Source organism: Papaver somniferum, chromosome 1 (genome assembly GCF_003573695.1).
Source record: "Papaver somniferum cultivar HN1 chromosome 1, ASM357369v1, whole genome shotgun sequence".
NCBI classification, from domain to species: Eukaryota; Viridiplantae; Streptophyta; class Magnoliopsida; order Ranunculales; family Papaveraceae; genus Papaver; species Papaver somniferum.
The window spans coordinates 233,786,567-233,806,547 of NC_039358.1; the positions used below are offsets into that span (position 1 = coordinate 233,786,567).

At 37.7% G+C, this 19,981-nt stretch overlaps 1 long non-coding RNA gene and 1 pseudogene across 3 annotated transcripts; one reads left to right on the forward strand and one right to left on the reverse strand.

Annotated features, from left to right (window-relative positions):
• Positions 1-19,981, reverse strand: part of LOC113272636 — a 30,937-nt pseudogene that overhangs the window by 5,153 nt on the left and 5,803 nt on the right.
• On the forward strand, positions 2,576-5,692 carry LOC113319296. 3 transcript variants are annotated; one of them, XR_003345319.1, is made up of 8 exons: positions 2,576-2,952; positions 3,077-3,115; positions 3,263-3,385; positions 3,533-3,701; positions 4,477-4,575; positions 4,681-4,802; positions 4,998-5,079; positions 5,325-5,692. It is a non-coding gene; the product is annotated as an uncharacterized LOC113319296 (long non-coding RNA). The 3 variants fall into 3 exon arrangements; XR_003345329.1 differs by having other exon boundaries at positions 4,704-4,802; XR_003345308.1 differs by having other exon boundaries at positions 4,477-4,802.

Below are 19,981 nucleotides of genomic sequence, written 5' to 3' on the forward strand. Positions count from 1 at the left end.
ATGATGCAACTAACCTACATGCATATAAAAATCAGAAAGGAAAAGTAAATACATGCGATGACAAGAATTGAAATCTACATAACGTAAACAAGCAATACACAAAAGGAGTAGTTTTATTAATTTCAAAAGAGGGTGTGAGCCCTTAGTACATTTCAAGGGGGGTCACATGACCTACTTACAAGTAGGGGCTCGAAGCCCTAACTTCTAGATATCAACCTTCATGGGCTGTATATTGTACTTAGTGAGAGATAAGCTATAATTGCGTTAATACTTCTCATTAGTTTGAAGCAACATTTTGGGCTTTTCTTCCAGCCTACTTTGTGAGGTAAGCTTGCTTAGTAGCCTAATTGGTCTTTGCAACATTTGTGCCTTCTTGATAGATTGTCAAGGACTTAATATATCGCCGAGGACTTGGGAGAGGGTGTGCTCTCGCCTTGTGTATGTTGTGCCTGACTGAGGTCGACATCTTTGTTCGAGGAAAGGGCTATAACCCGAGTAACTGTCCAATAAGGATAGTAAAGCGCATGTAGACGCAACATCTATAATCCAATCAGTAGCCAATTTTTGGGAAGAGATTCCCATGGGTCCTGTTGACGACTTGTTGTTGCCAGATGGTGGTGGCTGTAGCATGATATGTCGTGAGCTTGGCCGAGTTAGCTCCTTAAAGGTTGCTCGTTGGTTAGGTGGCGGCATTCTCCATTCCAGGTTGATTCCTGTGTGATACTCTCCATGACTCTTCTTAGGGGTGTACCGGACCTTGTTATCAGGACGAGGTTCGATTTATCCCTCATCGGGGAGGTTCTGTGATTGCTATAAGGGACGTATGGTCGGTCCCGAGGTTATGGTGTTACATGAGGCTGAGGCGTCAGACAAGCGTGTTGGTGCATCGCTTATTGCAGTGTAGTCGTGAGCTTCACTGGAGTTATCAATATCTCTAGCCCTCCTCGTCTGTGTTTTTGCAGAATTTACTTTGTTCTCGCCGTTTTTGACGTCCATCTTGTAGCAATACTTTTCTTCACCAGAGTCTCCAATAATTTCTGCCACTCCATCAGGCGTAGGAAATCTTAGTTTTTGATGGTAAGTTGAGGCCACTCCTTTGATTTCGTGGACCCAGGATCGTCTGATAATGGCTGTGTAGGGTGACAGTACATCTACCACCATTAATCCAGAAAGGACTATTAATCACGCTTTTAAATGACAGATTAATTGTGTGATTAGAATTTTACAAACAAATCCCGTCATATAATATGAAAATGGTGGGATCCTGCAATTAACGTAAAAAAACTGTCATTGTCAAACGTGATAGTTTATTAGGTACGTGATTTAACGATGAAGAACTAAATAACGAAATATGTCCGATAAATAAACTAGATTTATGTACGCCCACCATCTATTGCGTACCCAAAAATGACCAGCTATTTAAATATCACTAGTGTTGAGCCCGCGCGTTGCACGGGTTTAAGTCTGTCATACCGAATTTGTTACTATTATATAAATGCATAAGTTAAGTAATTCAATGTTTTTATATTCGGGAATTTTGCTTAAATTTTGTAATTTTGTCCCAGTTCTGAAATTGTACTAATCATCTTCAGTTACCAATTGACAAATATTTTCTCTTCTATCAGTTTCATCAAGATATGATTAGATTTTCGTAATAAAAGAAAAAGAAAATTATTAATTTTTTTTACAGATTCATCTTGGTTCGGAGAGATTATCAGTTTGGAATCTACTTAATGTTTCTATCGAGTTCTAATCCAAGGAAAAAATGCAACAGTAACAAATTAAAAGTTGCTATCATAAAAATTATAAAATAGTTAAATCGTCATCACTCTCATCACCTTCATTTTTACCATTGCTATGGTCGATATATATTTTTTATATAAGTGCCCGTCCGTTGCACGGGTTCAAATTGGTTGTCCCAAAGGTAATTAATCCATGTAAGCGTATAGGTTTTTATGTAAAAAATAGGTTATGTATATTGAAAGTGATTCGGCGCTCATTTACCTACTCATTCTATTTTGCTACGTCAATCCCACGATTCTTATTGGTCGGGGGCCAAGAGCATGATTCGACGCTCATTTACCCACCCGTTCTATTGTGCTACGTCAATCCTTGATTCTTATTGGTCGAGGGCCAAGAACATGATTCGGCGCTCATTTACCTATCCATTCTATTTTGCTACGTCAATCCTTGATTCTTATTGGTCGTGGTCCAGGAAGAGCATGATTCGGCGCTCATTTACCTATCCATTATAATTTGCTACGTCAATCCTTGATTCTTATTGGTCGTGGCCCAGGAGCTTTAGAATTCGAGTTTTTGGCCTAACTTTCAACGTGAGGCCAACAATTTCAACTGAAATTATTATAATTTGCTACGTCAATCCTTGATTCTTATTGGTCGTGGCCCAGAAGCTCTAGAATTCGAGCTTTTGGCCTAACTTTCAACGTGAAGCCAACAATTTCAACTGAAATTATATATAAAATGTACATGTTTCTATAGCCACCGACATGGTTGCCATGAGTCTTTATTTTTTGGCCGGTATGCCATAATCTAAGACTTTGACCCGCATCTTTATCTATCGCTCTTCTTCCTATTTTCTAACCTAACTGCGCATCTCTCTTTTCTTCCTCCTTTTCTCTTCTCTTCGATTATGGGCAAAGCTTTGGCAGATTTCCCCCAAAATTAGTTTCTTTATTTCATTGATTTGCTTTCCAATCGTATCATTCAGTCATACAAAGAGAGAATTGTTGAGTTTTCTTCCTCTTCAGAGTTTATATGATTGAATTCTACCGAACCCTAACCCCGAATTACTCGAATCACACACACAATTGTACCTATTTCATTATCTTCTCAACCCATAGTTGTTCAGATTTAGCCGTATAACGAACCCAATTTTCGTTTTACCTTCTGAAACCTTACTTTAATTTTGTTTTTTCCCTGTAAAAGTAGAAGGTATGATCTATGAACCTTCAATTTTCTATTTATTCTTTATTATTATTAATTTCTTCACCAAACATTTAATCCCTAGATGTTGTTTAAATCTCACTAATACTTATAAGGGTTTTGATGATTGCAGGTGTTTATTGGTAATTGATGGTGTCATGACTCTTACAAGGTAAAAACCTCTCTCCTTTTAAGTACCAGATCTATAATTAGCTAACTTGTCTTGTTTGGGTTTCAATCTTCTTTTATTTTTGTTGTTCATTCACTGATTTTTTTTGGGTGTAGTTTAAAGATTGATGAAGATTTTTTTGGTGCTTAGGTTTCATCTGGTATTAACATTTATTGATAGCTTGATTTAGCTATAATGGCTGTTTATGGAAGTGGATGGTCTAGTGCTCACGCAACTTTCTACTGTGGTGTGGTGATGTTAGTGGTACTACGGGTAAGAAAGCAAACTTTAAAAATACAAGGGTTCATGCCTTCCATGTTTCAATTTGTGTATAAAGTTTAGAAAAAATTTCGATTTGATGTTTATTTGATCCCAATCTCTTATGCATTTATCTCATGTCATCATATCTTTCTGATGCAGCCTGAAAATCAAATGGAGCTTGGTGGAAAAACATGGCTATGGCTCTCTCAGGAAAATGGTCCCTGATGGAGTCAATAGAGTGACATGATCGATGGTCCAGAGGCTGCTACGTAATCAAATCGGTTGAAGCTGGCTCCGTTCAGAATGATGCGACTGGAATCACTTCCTGGTAAGTCCCTTTTTGTGAAGTAGAGCAGTGTAGCAGGATATTGGTGGTATATAAGTTGTATAGGTAGTTAGTAAGTTCATTCTGTTACCAAATCTTTGGTGGGAGCATTATAAAAAGTATAGTGGGACTATCTCGCAATCCTCTTTTTCTGTTGGGCACCAGAAATCTATTAGGAAATGTGAATTGAATACCACTCTGTTTCTCAATAATCTAGGAATAATGAATACTTATCTTGTCCATCCTCCTTATATTTGGTTCTGTCTGAAGGTTACTCTTTTAATAAAGTCTTTTCGTGTAATTCTTATATTGAGAATTAATTTTCTGTTGGATATTTGTGCATGTCGGCTTCATTTGCTTATTAAGAGTTTGGAACCACTGAACTCAGGCTACTTTACCATGGTATACCAATCTTAATAACACCATGTAAATTGGACAAAATTGGAATCAGTTCTGGTCTGTGTTGGGTAATCAAAATTTTGTCCATGACATAAATTTATGAAGTATGACTGGCCTTAAGTTTGGATTTACAGTTTGTGCCTAATTAACTTGCGTGTGTGTGTTTTTTTTCTGCATAAGGTGTGGCTCACTTCAATATACATCAAAGTCAACAAAGTCTCTTCTCTTATATAATTGAAATGTTATCTGTTTGAGTGATAGTCATATGAACTACATTTATTCACTGGCAATATGAAACACAAAAACTCTGAATAGGCATCTTAACGCATGTAGATCAAACTCTAGTAGGTATTTGATCCTGGTTTCTCATCTTTCTCAGGAGGACTATCGGTGCAGATGTTTTGGGATTATTTTCTTGAGGTGCTGGCTTCCTTGTTGGCTTCTTAATGCTCCATTTATGCGGCTATGCAATCTACAGGTAACTGAGTTTACAAAAAGTTTCATGAAGCTGATGCCATTACTTGGTCTTTATTTTAATTATGGTTGAAAAAGTAATGCCACATTGTTTATGTTATCTGTGAAGAGTATGAGAATACTTGTATGCAGGTGTCAATGGATCAAATAATGGGAGCTAGTGCCTTTAAGTCTTTTGGAATGTTATGAAACTTCGAACCTAGTGCGCAACGTGATAGTTTTATTGAGCAGGTGTGTGATGTTGATTGTTATTGCCACAAAAAACTGTTGATATTGAGTCTTTTGGAATGGGATGGTCCTCGAGTTTCACAAGTGATTTCATAAAAACTTCCACATTATGTCTTGCATCTGTTGTAGCATCATCATTTGTCATCAGGCTTTACTATTGAGTTTTAACTGATTATGGCCAAATGTGGTGATATGCAGCAACATGAAATGAGAAGTTAAACAATTGTTGGGAAGCAGAACTATCCCAAGCAAATGTTCAGGAATCTGCACCATGGACAAGGTACGAGCTTTCACAATTGTCGGCAGGTGAACTTGCACACATTGCATACATATGTGAGAACCACGTCAATCAGATGTATACAAGTTTGGAAATGTGGATGACACAGACATAAGTGTTGTGTACATATATGTGTTTGTTACATAAATGTTGACCGATTATTTTACTCTCAGCCTTTGAACTGTGATATTTGAATTAGATAATAGAAATTATGATATCTTATACTAAGATGGTATCTTGTTATACAGGATACTGGGATCCAGGAGCACCTTCTTCAGTCAAAATAATGAAGATTATGATTGCTTTGTAAGTGTGATGTTATGCAAGAGAGATGGAGTACTTCGAGATGTGTCGAGCGTTAAGATGATTAAGTGGTCAAAGGCTCGAAGAGCGACCAAATTAGAGTGGCAGGGTGACAGTAGACTGAATTCAGTTTTAATGTTTGATATCTAAGGTATTAGAGTGGCAGGGTAATAGTAGACCGAACTCAGTTTTAATGTTCGATATGTAAGGTTGCTAGTATTTATCTTTCCGTTCGTATCCAGAGACTCAAAATCTGAATAATTAATGAAGTTGATTTTAGATTAATAAAGTTGATTTTAAATTCAGTTTGAAATCATAATGGTGTAGATTCCAAAATCAGTTTCAGATAACGGACCTGAATCTAAATGAATTTCTGAAACACTAAATCTAAATCTCAAAGGGTTTCATATTCCCAAAATCTGAATACAAAAATCTGAAACGTTAGCAAGAAATTGTCGGAACATTCTCGTTTGATTTAACTGCCTCCATTCTAACAGATATCGACTGTTATTGTATTTAACATATAATAAGCGTGATACTTAATAACAAATTATGTATGTGACTTTAAATTACAAATTTTATGTGTCATACTTAATAACATTCTCGATTTGTCATTTATAAAGAGTCACACCAAATAAATAACGGTTCGAATAACAAATGAAAACCGTGATAAATTATGCTTTATAACAGACTTCATTCGTCATTTATAGCCCCTTCTGGGCTAGTGCACACAAAAAGTGGTTAGGGTAAGGATTCTTCCAACCCGTATTTCTAATGTTATCTCTCCTCTTGGACGGGTTGATGACCCGTTGAATCCAAATATGTTGTAGGGCGAGTGTATGAGGCACTCGTCTGTGAGGCCCATTTGTTTGAACGTTTCATAGAATAAGATTTCAACAGAAATGCCACCATCAATCAAGATTTTGGGCATTGCCCAGGGCAGTGCTTTAGTCTTTGCTTCCTCTCCCTCGTGCTCGGGGAGTGTGATGGCCTTCGTGACCACTAGTGGGTCGTTATGGATTTGTCCTCCTTCTGGTTCCTCCGAAGCTGAAAAGATGATGGGTAGTTTCATCCATTCTTCGATTGGGGGCTCCCTGGTTATACTGAAAACTTTATCGCCTTTGAAGTTTCGTTTGTGAATTCTTCCAGTAATAATTTCTTCTCGTACGGGGGTGGTTATCGCCGAGTGTGAAATGGTATTGCAGCCTAAGTACCGTGCCTTGCGAGGGATCTCCACACGATGTATGGGTGCCCCAGTGGTGGGTGGAGCTGTTGGTTTTGAAATGTATTCTTGGAGCTTTCCATCGTTAATCATATCTTGCAATACCTTCTTTAAGTCCCTACACGAGTCTGTCGTGTGGCTGTAAAATTTGTGGAATTCGCAAAAGTCAGTCTTATTTTTAGTTCATTCTGGTTGCTGACCTCTGTCCATGGATAAGTGATTTTATACTGTCTGTCGATCTTCTTGAGGATCTCGGATATGGCGGTATTCAGTTTTGTATAGACTGGATCAGTGAACTTGCCCTTCTTCTGTTGGATCTGGTCTCTTCCTTTCCATCCTCTAGTCCGATGTTTGTCGAACTAGGTTGACCCGTTGTAGGATCGCCTTTCTCCTTGGGATGGCACTGGAGGGTTCTGTGGTTCTACCATATTTGTTCCTCTGCTAGTTCCTTTTGCCATCTTGTCGTTAGTTCCATCATGGAGTTCCTCCAAGGCTATGTGGTCCTCTTGGATTTCTATTAACTTTCCCAAGCTTTTTGGCATGTCCTCATACATGCGGACAAAAAGAGGGTCTGTCTTTCTAAGACTATTCTTGAAACCTAAGATCACATAGTCTTCAGGGACCTTTCTGATATCAGCACATAGTTTTCTCCATCGTGTCAACAGGGAACGAAGCGACTCCTTCGGTCCTCTAGATATTTGAAACAACGCATCAACTACTGGTCGAATACGACTGTTATGAATATATGTTTCTAAAAACAGCTCGGATAGGTGAGCAAACGACTTGACTGAGCCTTTGGGTAGATTGTTATACCATAATGGAGCTTCATCTCTTAGACTAGCCGGGAAAAATTTACACAACACCACATCGTAGTGGTCCCATTGGGTCAGTGTCGTACGATAGGTCCTAAGGTGCTCAATTGCATCTCATGTTCCTGTGAATGGTTGTGTGAACACCAGTAGTGAGCATTTTCTTGGAAATGGCAATCTTAATAGATTTTCGGATAAGGGAGATGGTCCTGCTTCTTGCACGACTACTTCCAACTTCTTATTCTCATTCTTCCTTGTAGCTTCTCTATACATTGCCTCGAGTCGGTCGACTCGGGCTTGGAGTTCATCCTCAATTCGCCTGGTTTCATCCTTCTTCCTTCTTCCCAGAGCTCTCTCGGGCGAGAAAGATGGTTCATGACGACGATGCCTTGATCGCCCTGAGTCATCGTCCGATTGTTCGACGTATGACACAATCTTAGAACGAGTTGACCTCGAATTCTCTCCTCGTCTTGGGTTTGTGACTGCGAGATTCTCGGTCTCGTAGTTGATATTTAAGTCGTCGATTTGGTTCTTGCTTCGTCTGTATTTGGGATCAACATCTGATGACCCCTCGGATAGGCTATCCTCGTGGTCGGGCGCACCTATACTTCCCCATTCGAGGTGCCAGGGATGTTTTTTCGCTCGTCGTCTTGCAGATGCTCGAAAGGGTTTTCCTCCTCTGGGATTTTGTCAATGGTGTGAGTGGTACCTTCTTGGCTACTTTGTGTTTTAGCCTGCAGTTTCTCCGTTCCAGCCTTCTGTTACGCCTTTCTAGTTTCATCATTCTCTTATCATGCGCCTCTTGGGTTTTCAGGATGGCTGCGATAGCAGCATTAGCATCGGCGAGGTCTAAAGTGTTTTCCTTCTTTGACTCACTGTTTGCTGCTTGTCTTGGCAAGCGGCTCAACCGTCATGGATGAGTAAGATGAATATCATCATCCTTCTCGAAGGTGTTTCCCTCGCCTTCGGAGCTAGAATTATCAGTTAGTCCTTCCAGATATTAGTCATCGGGTTGTCCCTCTCCTGGGATCAGAGCCTCTCCTGGCTCCATATCGTCGAGTCCTTCTGTTTGGGCTCCACCATTTACTCCTTGACTCGCACGATTAGATCGCCGCATTACCATTACCTTCCCTGGAACATATGCAATAATACTTAATTTTTCTTTTCTTTTAGAAAAGTGGGACCCTAAATTTGCAGGTCACATGCAATTACTAAGTCATAGTTCAGACTGGACAGTTTAGTACAGTAAGACTTTGCAGTAGATTTTGGAGACATGTGAAAATGTCAAAACATCCCTCTTTGCATGAGGTGTTTTGACATGTGAAAATGTCAAAACATCCCTATTTGCATGAGGTGTTGATGATGGAGAAATGGTATTTTTCCAGTCCTCTTTTTTCGAGGAAATATCTCCTTCAACACGCCATACCCCTATAGGGAAAGAATCTAATTATGGCGATTGAGTACGTTTTCCCATTCTAGGAAATATATCTCATCATATTTTAACTTATGATTTCAAACAAACTTTGAGTTTGATGATTGATTATATACTCATTAATTCCTCCCCTTGACTTAAATTTAAATTTTTAAGAAGGAGATTCCAAGATTATGGTGAGTTTGATGATGAACATCATGAAAAGTTCGTCTTTTTAAACTCTCATAAGGTGATTGCTTCCTTATGTAGTTTACTGACTAGCATCTCTTCCCTTCGCTTTCATGGAGGAGATCGTTTGAGCACCGAAGTGTTTAAAACTCCATGTTTACTCTGATCTATAACTCTCGTGAGCTACTTGAGGAAGACTTTAAAAATCTCGAAAATAACAAGAAATCTTAAAGAAAATTAGTGAAAAAATGTAGATCTGTTGATCTTGAGGTTCTTCTAGACTTCTCAGATCGTGAAGATCCTTTTTGAGTCCGAGCTCTACTCATTCATATCAACAGAAATCAACTTTGTTGTGTGAAAACACTTCTCTTACAGAGATTATGAAAATAATATAGAGCTTTTGTTAGGGAGGTAGATTAGATCTTCATACCTCCCAGTTTCTAGCGCCAAAATGTAGTTGCATATTTTCTGGCTACTACACCCAAGTAAGATTAAAGACTAAAAACTACTTAAACATACAAGATTCAACATGAACAAGATGTAAATAGCATGAAATGTAAAGATTGACACAAGCATATAACGTCGTTCGGCCATGAAGACCTAAGTCCACAGAGAAGAAGATGTTTTCTTATTGATCATAATGTCTTACCCTTGAAAGTGTTACAGATCTCTTCTAGATTTCTCACTTTATCTCTATCTAAGTCTCTCTCAGGAATTCTCTGTAGAAAGACCATCTAAGATTACATAAGTTGTCCATCTCCTGGTACATGGACTGGTATTTATAGACAGAATGAACTCGTGGTCGCTTGATTGTCCGAGTTTGGTGAGCTTTCCTCCAACGTCCTGGCTCCCTAGAACTCGTTCTATACCGTCCCTCGCGATGACATATATACTTGGTCCTCCCTCCGAGTTGTCTCGCTCTCCCTTGGATCGTGCTTCCCTTCTGTGGAGAACCTCGTGCTCCATCGCCTCTGGGTCGTAGTATAGATCGTCCAAGTCTTCCGTCACGAAGCCCAATGATGTGATTGTAGATTGTGGTAAATAGAGTATCGTTCAAACTCGAACTTGTGAAGGATTTTTTTAGACTTAAGTTCAAAACTAAATAGAAAACTCAGAGATATATGATAACAATAATAAAAGAACACTGAGGCTTAAGATTCCACTATTTTTCCAAATTCAAAGTGATTAAATCCAATACTTATATTATGCAATTTTTCCGTTTAATTCGATTTTAAACTATTGCAACAAGTAGATTTCCAAAATAACAATTGTAAATCCAGAGCATAAAGCATCAAAACCTAAGCTAAGCATGCTATATCAAAAGAAATCACAATCGCTTAACGAAAATCATTCAAACAATTATCATTCAAGGAAAAATAATCATATTAATATTTGCAATAAAAAAGATAAATAAAAAATACCACTCTTTATTGGAAAAATAGCTTCCTCTATCGCCTCAACAATGGGGTTTAGCTCCTCATATTAATAACTTTCTCAAGATACATGATTATATCCAAAAAGTTGATTAAAAGATGAAGAAGTACTAAAACAGGAAGTTTAAGACTCACAGAAAGCGTCACAGATAAACGATACAAAGAAACTGCTTCTGTCTCCGTTTTCTAATACCGTTCCTGCACTGTCGTTGATACTGTTGAGGAACGACTGCCTTTAAGTATCTGTTCTTCGTGTTCTTGAAGGTCTTCAATGGCGGCAACAACAGCAGAAGAGGTTCCTGGATGTTGATTGTTTACACTTTTCTGAGGCTCTAAACTTCTCCCTAGGGTTTCTCCTTTTTTTGCTATGACTTGCGGCAACCTCTTTTATACACAACATGACCACCAAATCTTCACGAAGTCTTTTGGTTTATCTCTTTTTTTTGTTTGGCAGCAGGTCACGATAATTTCTTCCCAAGTCTTCTTACGCGGCTTCTGTGAGTTCCCAACTTATCCCAAACTCTTAGTTAGATATAGTAGAATATATATGAATGTATATCTGCACTCTAGTCACGCTGGGACTCCAAATCCGACTCAAACAGGACCCAATATCCGACTTCTTCCCTGTTTAGCTCTCTTCCCCTTTCACGGCTTATCCAGCCAATTCTGGCCCTTCAAATCACCTCTACCAGCCCTGTTATGAAGTAACAAGTCCATCCCAACGAAAAACAGAGGTTGAATCTCCATAAAACTCGTCCAAAAATCGAGTTGAAAATCTGCCAGTGATAGCATGCATGAAACCAGTTTCCCGCCAAAATTCTGTTTTGAATTTGGGAAGGAAACTGACCTCCCCCTATCCAGTCTCGGTGTCCCTTTAGCACATGCCTAGAAATGGGTTTCCCCTTATCCAAAGCGAGAGTCCGAATAGCAAATGTCCTCCCAGGTGCCTTTAACTACTTTTCGAGCCAATTTCGCCGCAAAAGCTTATTTCTCCAAAAACACCTACAAAGAGATAAAATACCAAAAATAAGTACAATAATGGGTACTAACAATATGCACAATAGAGATGAAAATAGACACATAAATGCGTCTATCAAATACCCCCAAACTTATTATTTTCTAGTCCTAGAGCAAATCAAAACTATAAAATAAAATCCTAACTCACTGTCGCAGGCATCGTCGATTGCATTTAGCGTATGCAATAAGCCTTTAAACCCCTAGGTGGCCCTAGTGGCCGAGTTATAGTCTCGGGAGGGCTTACAAGAGATATACCCACAAAACCTTTACACTCCAGACTCTAGCTATCTACAACGAACCTTGGAAGACACTAAAGAATCTCCTTGGTTGGCATACTTATTGACTACAGGAAGAAGTACCCTGATGCGAAATTCCAATTGCTGTACACGAGTTTGCACTCAAGCATACTAAAATCCATATAAAGTGACAGAGCTCTACTTAGATAGTTGCACTATGGACATCATATTCGTAGTCAAAACTAATCACATGGATAGATCAAGAAGATGGATATAGAAAAACATATATGGTTTTGATGTTTACTAAGTGAATGGCGTTTCCCATATCTGTCTGAAGGCCTCCGCCAAAATGAACCTATCCTAATGGATTGAGATACTAGTCTGACTAATATCAACACACTGGCATATACAAGGGTACCAGTGGTCGATAACCTAACTCTAGGTCAACACAACTGGCATATACAAGGGTACCAGTGGTCGACTTTATTGAATTTATTCCTTTTGGTCAAATGGTCTGGTCTCAAATTTTCTTTTTTTTTTTTTCTTTTTTTTTTCAACTTTTTTTTTTCAACTTTTTTTTCAACTTTTTTTTTGCATGGTATCTCAATCACTCTAATTCACCCTAGCATTGGTAACAACTTGAATCGTGGGCCCCACCTATCATTTAGAGAAACATAGTTTAAAAACAAAATAAAATAAAAATAGAAGTGAAAAGGACTCAACGAGATATGGTGAAACTATCATGTTATTTCTAACACCTGAGCTCTGTGATTTTATGAATAGACTCTTCTAGATGTTGCCATCTAATCAGATTGGTTCCTCAACTCCTACGATCAAAATGCTTCCATCCACTTAGATTGGTTAGTGCCATCCTAAATACGCATAAATTTCTAGGCTCTGGAGTTTATTTATTCATACTGCAACTAAAAAGTTTCTCCCATACCCCCAAACTTAAATCTAACATTGTCCTCAATGTTCTAAAGATAAAATTAAAAGCATGAACAAGGAGAAACGGTTACTATTCGAAGCAAAAGAGTTAAGGAAGGATATTACCGTGTTGCATGAATGTTGGGTTACCTCCCAAGAAGTGCTAAGTTTAAAGTCTTCAGCCAGACATCAAGTTTCATAAAATGGCTAGTTACCTTTCAAATCATATATCAGTAGTCGAAATAATTGTGGGTCATCAAAACCAAATAAAACTGCCACTAATATGAAACAACTGCACAGGATCAGAAAAAATAACATAAGGATCACAACCTCATTGAAAGTTTCTTGCAAGACAACTGGATTGGGCTTCATATGAGTGTCTTGAAAAATAGATTCATCCGAAAAACGGGACTTTAATAGCTGTATTTCCTCCTGGATAGTATCAGGAGGATCAGGTTGAGGAGTCTGAATAGACTCAAGTGATACCTCATATGCAGTAGGCTCGAGTCCCAAGTTAGGGACTTCTATTTGACGATCACTACCCCCAAACTTAGAATTTTGGGTGTCTCTAAATAGACTACACTAGTGGAAAACAGAAGTTCCGCGACCGTCAGGAGAAGTCATTTATACGAGTTATACGACCGGATTTAACCGTCTCTGTTGGGGTCTCTGATAAAGCGTTGCTGTTTCGTATGACCCTTATCCGTGGGTCTCAAAACAACGACCGATTTTAAGGGTAACGGTGTACAGACTCTTACTCGTGGGTCTCAGATTTAAATTATAATATAAAAAAAAAATAAGAGATTCAAATTTTCTGAAATGCCTGAATGGCTAAATCTGAAATAATCTGACTGTATCAAAGTCAAGTCAGGTCAAATGGAACTCAAGATAAAGTCAAGTCAAATGGAACTCAAATTAAATTCAAATGGAACCAAATCTTAAACTCAAATTCAAACTCAAACTGAAAATTCAACATTCATGAATTTAATCTATTGGGTTTAAAATTACAAAAAAGGATGGAAATCCTGAGTTCGGAGCAATACATATGTTCGAGCTAGCTAGTAAGTTCTAAGATTAAACAACATGATTAACTAATAGACAATTGACTAAACAACAAAATGTTAAAATTCCCAACTCCCCAACTGAGCAGATACTTCATAATGGTGTATCTGTGTATCTGTAGCAAAAGTAAGTTATAATTCTGAAAAATAGTAGAAGTAAAGGGACATAAATGTGCATAGCCAAAGAAATTAGATATGATGAGTATGACTTACCAGTAAATAAGTGATGGGTATGGTCACTTCCTTCAAATTAGACTTAAAACCATGCCTACAGCAGATGATACATTGATTAGTCGAGAAATTGGATGGTACAAGCACAAGGTAAACACCAAGAGAAGAGACAACAAGAAAAGAACACCAAAAATTATACTTATGCATCTAACTGATATGTTATGGATATTAATCATACAAACAAAACCATTGTTCATGCCTCCACTTTATAGTCTTTATCAATCAAAGAATAAATGAAAGAAAATGTAATGGTACTAACAATTAGAGAACTTATCGAAGCCAAAAGAACAAAATCATGCATTTGTACGCAAAAATTTTATTAGGGCCACCCAGTTTGAGTTTTTCTACAAGATCAGGGACTAGAAAATTAGAAGATAAGTTAGGTATAAATTTAGTTCCTGTTACCACTATTTCCAATAGCAGTTCCGTAGACAAATTTAAAACATCCGGTTTTAACAATAATACGACCATACCTCAATCAAATGTTCAAGTAAGCATCCACTACACAATAATTATTGTACACAAGTGCAGTAGGCTAAAAGAATAGACGCCCAATGCTTAAAAATGACCGACACTTGATGATACTAACTGTGGGTGGGGGCTTAATGTTTAAACAAAAAGGACATATGTAAGACTATTAAGAAGCAAATAAATTGAAAGAATAACAAGGGAACATTCATGTTATCACAAGAGTAAAATTATGCACTTCATAATTCTAAAATATATAATCCAACAATCTAAATTGAATTCCATCATTTGAACATAAAGTTTGAGAATAAAGTTTGAGCCTAGTTAGCTTTAGGGAAAGTATGAATACCTAGTAAGGAAAACGAGAGCCAGTGCGACTGCTAAAGATTTTAATAGACGGTTGACCCAACTGCACCTATGATAATACCTGAAGAATTCATTTTAGAAATTACATATTAAGCATCACATTCTTAGTTCCTAAATGTGACAGTAAAACACGTGTAAAATGTAAAACAATCATACAAGAAACCAGTATTATTATCTGAGCTTCTCTATAACAAAGACTAAATTGGTTAATAAAATCTTAGTATAAGATTATCGGCTACTCTAATTCATCGACAGTTGGTTAATTAAGACGCTAAAGAGGGACTTTTGCCTCCACTTGTGCCGGATAAGAGCGCTTGCCTTACCATGGTTGTTGATCCTAGCCTTGACATAAGTCAATTGGTCCAAAGCTTTCTTGGTACCGATGGTCAAGGTGTTCTCATTTGTACTGAAACTATGGGAAAGCTTGGCACCAACATCTGTATAGGTCAAGGGACCGTCAATGTGCCAGTAAGAAGCATTGAAAATAACACACACATCGACAAAAGAAAACAAGGAGCCTGGCAATCAAAAAAAGAAAAACACTCAACTAAGAACAAAGAGTCAGTCATCCATGTGAAAGAGCTCAAAAGAAAATACTCACAAAGTGACAACACCAATCATGTCAGCATTTGTGAAGCTCACTCCAGCATTCCATTTGGTGAGGTTACCGGATGCAGTGTCGTAAGAAATATCAGTACCAAGAGAAAGAAGGGGTGTTCCTACAACCCAGAGAAATTGACCATGGGGTTTGCTGTCAAGCCAATGCTAGTACTGATGCTGCTGTACTCATGTTGATATTGAAGCTCGAGCTGTTTCCAGGAAAAACACTCAGAGATGTGATTAATCACTAACATAACCCTCATGTTACGATCATCAGAAACACAATACAGCAAAACACAATACATTCCTATTCCCTTAGATGGATATCTTCAATGCTTCCTTAAACAGAAAGATACCATGAACCCTTCGACTACCTCTGTGAATCTCCACCCTCTATAAACCGTACACTACCTTGCTTTCTGTTACACTCATCTTCTCATCGAGCTGTGTGGTCCACCATGAGAGCTTCAGCAAACCACCTCTACGCAAAATAGCCACTTCCTAAAGCCTGTAATTATATCTCGCTAACATAAGTAGCTTGGCTCACATGAGGTGATGGATTTGTAGATTGAATCAGAGAGTCCCCACTCTGCAATCGGACATATTTATACAAAAAAATCAGGAATTTATATAATAAACATTTAACAAATGATTATAAATAGAATTATGCAGCTATAACGGAAAACATAAAAAAGAAAACAGTATAAAGCCTTTTCAAGGAGATAATGTAAAAAAATTAAATTAACATTACATCAAAACATACTGGTGGGCCAAGAAACAACAGATGTAGGAGGCATATTTTCTAAAGCATGAACTAGTTACAGAGTTATACACGACTAAAAGTGTAGAAACAGAACTCTCTACTCTTAATTTTTTAAGGTCATGAGAGAAAAAAAACTGAATGAGCTAGGCATATATGCTTAGGAACTCCTGTGCTCTCTACTGACTAGTTTGGCCAGTGACCATATAACAGAACATAGACATTTGAGTACATAAAACACACACACACACATGTGAATATCTATAGGAAACCAAAAGATACAAACTACCAGTATAAAATAATGGTGTGAGTCTCCTTCCCAGACCATGTGTAGACAGAACCAAGCACACCCAATAGAGTAGCAAATTCCATTACCAGAGCGACAGAATCTGATATAGTTAACACTCCGCTAAAATTTCTTGGAGAACATACATGTCATGTATAATGAGCTTACAGTGCAGATCATTCCCAAAATCAAAAGTGCACACACCTTAGACTTGTACTTGTCACCTGTGTTACCCTAATATCGCATGGGTAATATGTGCACATAAACCGTCATGGGTGATAGCTACATGGATCAGAATCCCCTTGTATTGCTAAAGACAAAACGTCAAAAATTCATAAACCAGCAGTCCATAGTATACATGAACACTGAACACGAGTTTAACCTTCAAAAGGTAGTTGTCATCCAAATGAGTGAACGACGACTCTGGTTCTGACACTGGAAGGATTCTGTAGCTATATGAGTTTCGTCTTTGATAAGATCAAGAAATTGACTTATCATTTGCACAACCTTGATCAATGACAGTGTCCCATCTGGAGCTTTTGGTTCTTTAAGATACCCAACAAGATAAGTTGGAAGAACTACGCACCTTTGCGTTCAGGTTTATAAACATAAAGCTGTAACATGTATTAAGTGCATACCTCTTGAGGAGACTGACCAGCCTGCGAGGATAATAGTGCCATATTTCCATTAAACTTGGTTGCAGCAGCTGGTATGAGTAAGGGAGAGAAGCGGCCATCGCCTTCAGTACCAGCTCGATACACTTGGACGTAATAACTTGCAGGATCAAATGAGTGGTCCACCATGAGAGCTTCAGCCAAACCACCTCTACGCAGAATAGCCACTTCCTAAATCCTGTAATTATACCTCGCTGACATAAGGAGCTTCCTTAATAAATGTACGATAAACTGAAGGGACACTACAATCAACATCTAGTGGTACCATTTGCATATACCTCGAACTAAAATTCACATTAATCCTTCGAAACAACCCCAAATAATAAAAAATATACACACTCCTAATGTATCAATCTTACCTAATCACCTGGATGTTCAATTTATAGCATCTTCATAAGAAAATCATGGAGAAAATGTTCATCAACACTAAATTTTGATTGCAAGTTTATTACATGGCCAATGACAAACTACCACATGGGGAACCTCATCTCTAAAACTTAAGAATTTTTAAAATGCATCATACTTAATGTGCAGACGAACTTTTTAGTTTTTAGTGATTCACCCTATGTATAACTTCCCAATTTGATGGCTTCCCCACCAATGTCCCAAGAAAATGCTTAAACTGCAAGTTGGGAAATTTCTTGAAGTATTGACGAAAATCCAGAAAAATATGAACAAATAAACAAATAACTTTCATGGCATATTGAACATTTCCTTTTAAGGTGGGTAATGAGGATGATTCTATACCTTACCTAAAAATTACGAGAACCCATTACTCAAAAACATAAACCCACCTACATACAAACAACAACAACATCAAACACAAACAAATCTTAGAATCCTGAAATCAAGAGAACACTGTTAACTAAAGAAACACCATGAGAATCATGAAATAAATACCAAACTATGATGGGGTTAAATCCAAGAGTCATGAATCAATGTAACGATTATTAACATGAGGAATCAATAATCATGTACTTATGTAATACAATATAGTTATGAATCAATCTAACTCAAGGATTGAAATCTTAGAATTTAAATCTTCTCAGATTGAAGAACGAGAAGTAAAAACTAAAAACCTTAAAAAATATATGAAAAGCTAAATCTGAATAGATCGAAGAAATCAAAGCTAGTTCTGAATAGATCGAAGAAATCAAAGAACACTTCAATCCAAACTATTACCAGGAAAATCAAGACCTTGAAAATTCACCCTAACCCTAATAATAAAAATTAAATTTTTGTAATTGAAAATGATGTATAAAATTGAGTCATAGATGATTACCCCAATGAATCGTAAGAAGGATTTTATCACTGAAATCAATTATTTGTTTCAGGGTATTAACTTCTATTTCACCTTCCGGATCTGGATCCAGTGTAGAAGAAGAAGATGATGGAGGTCGATCGAGAGAAAATTAACGTTTACACTTACGGAGATAGAAAAAAGAAGAGCTGGAGATGGAGAGGAGTTCTGCTGTGAGATGTATGAGAGAATAAAGATAATGGAAGATAAAGAGATTGAGATGAGTACAGACAGCATCGATAATAACGAAGTCTCTACTTCCAGATCGAGCCGTCCATTCATATAGATCAATGGCTCATATCTCAAACGTTTCTCAGCCGTTCATCTAACAACAGATACATCACTAATCATGGGTAGCGGAATGGGTCCCTGAATGAGGATAAAATAGTAAATATTCAGAGACGGTTTTTAACAGATTCCGAATTTTTTTTAAATAAGAGACCGCTCTTTGTAGTCAGCGGTCCGGCTACCGTCATTGAGGGTCTCTGATGTGGGTGGTAAAACACTCATTTTCCACTAGTGCTAGTCACAATATTCCTAACTTCTAGACCATCAGGTTCCTGAAAAAGGTCAATTGCTTTCTCTGAATTATAAATAGGGTGGTTCATCCTCTAAATTATTTTGAGGTATACTAGATGTAGGACTTATATGTTTCATATCCTGTATGGTCAACCCTAGAGTTTCTTTATTGTCTTGAAGCACGATTTTTGTCCTGTTGTCCTGATCGGATGCTATAATCACATGCAAAGTCTTAGATGGCCCTAAGAATGCAGATTTAGGGTCCAACTTAGGAGGCTCTTCTAAACAAGGGATTAAGGTAGACTCAAAAGCTTGTAATGGTTCGAACCTATCTTTCCATTTATCAGTATCTAACATAGGAATAGAATCCAACATAGCATTCACTTGTTCAATGTTGCTATCTTCGTCGAAATCCATGTTAAAGTGGGCTAGAAAACTCTCTAATGGATCTTCCGATGCGATATTTGGTAATGACTCCTGAACTAAGGTTCCTATCATGTTCACTTCTTCAATGCACGTGTCATCTAGCTCAGAATGTAGCTTATTGACATTAAAAATATTTAACTCAATAGTCATATTACCAAAATATAGATTCATAATACCATTTCGACAGTTTATGATCGCATTAGACGTAGCTAAAAATGGGCGACCTAAAATCACAGGTATCTGGTTCTCTGGGTCAGGGACAGGTTGGGTATCTAAGACCACGAAATCCACATGATAAATAAACTTGTCGACCTCAATAAGAACATCCTCGATAACTCCTCGAGGAATTTTGACAGACCTATCAGCTAACTGCAGTGTTATCTGAGTAGGTTTCATTTCACCAAGTCCTAGTTGTAAGTACACATGGTACGGCAGTAAGTTCACACTGGCTCCTAAGTCAAGTAAAGCTTTTTCTACCCGGTGTTTACCTATTGTACAAGCAATGGTTGGGGAACCTGGGTCTTTGTACTTTGGAATGGTAGTAATCTGAATTATTGAACTTACATAACTAGCTAAAAAGGCTTTCTTATGGACGCTAAGTTTCCGCTTTCGCGTACACGTATCCTTAAGGAACTTGGCATAAGCAGGAATTTGCCTAATTGCATCT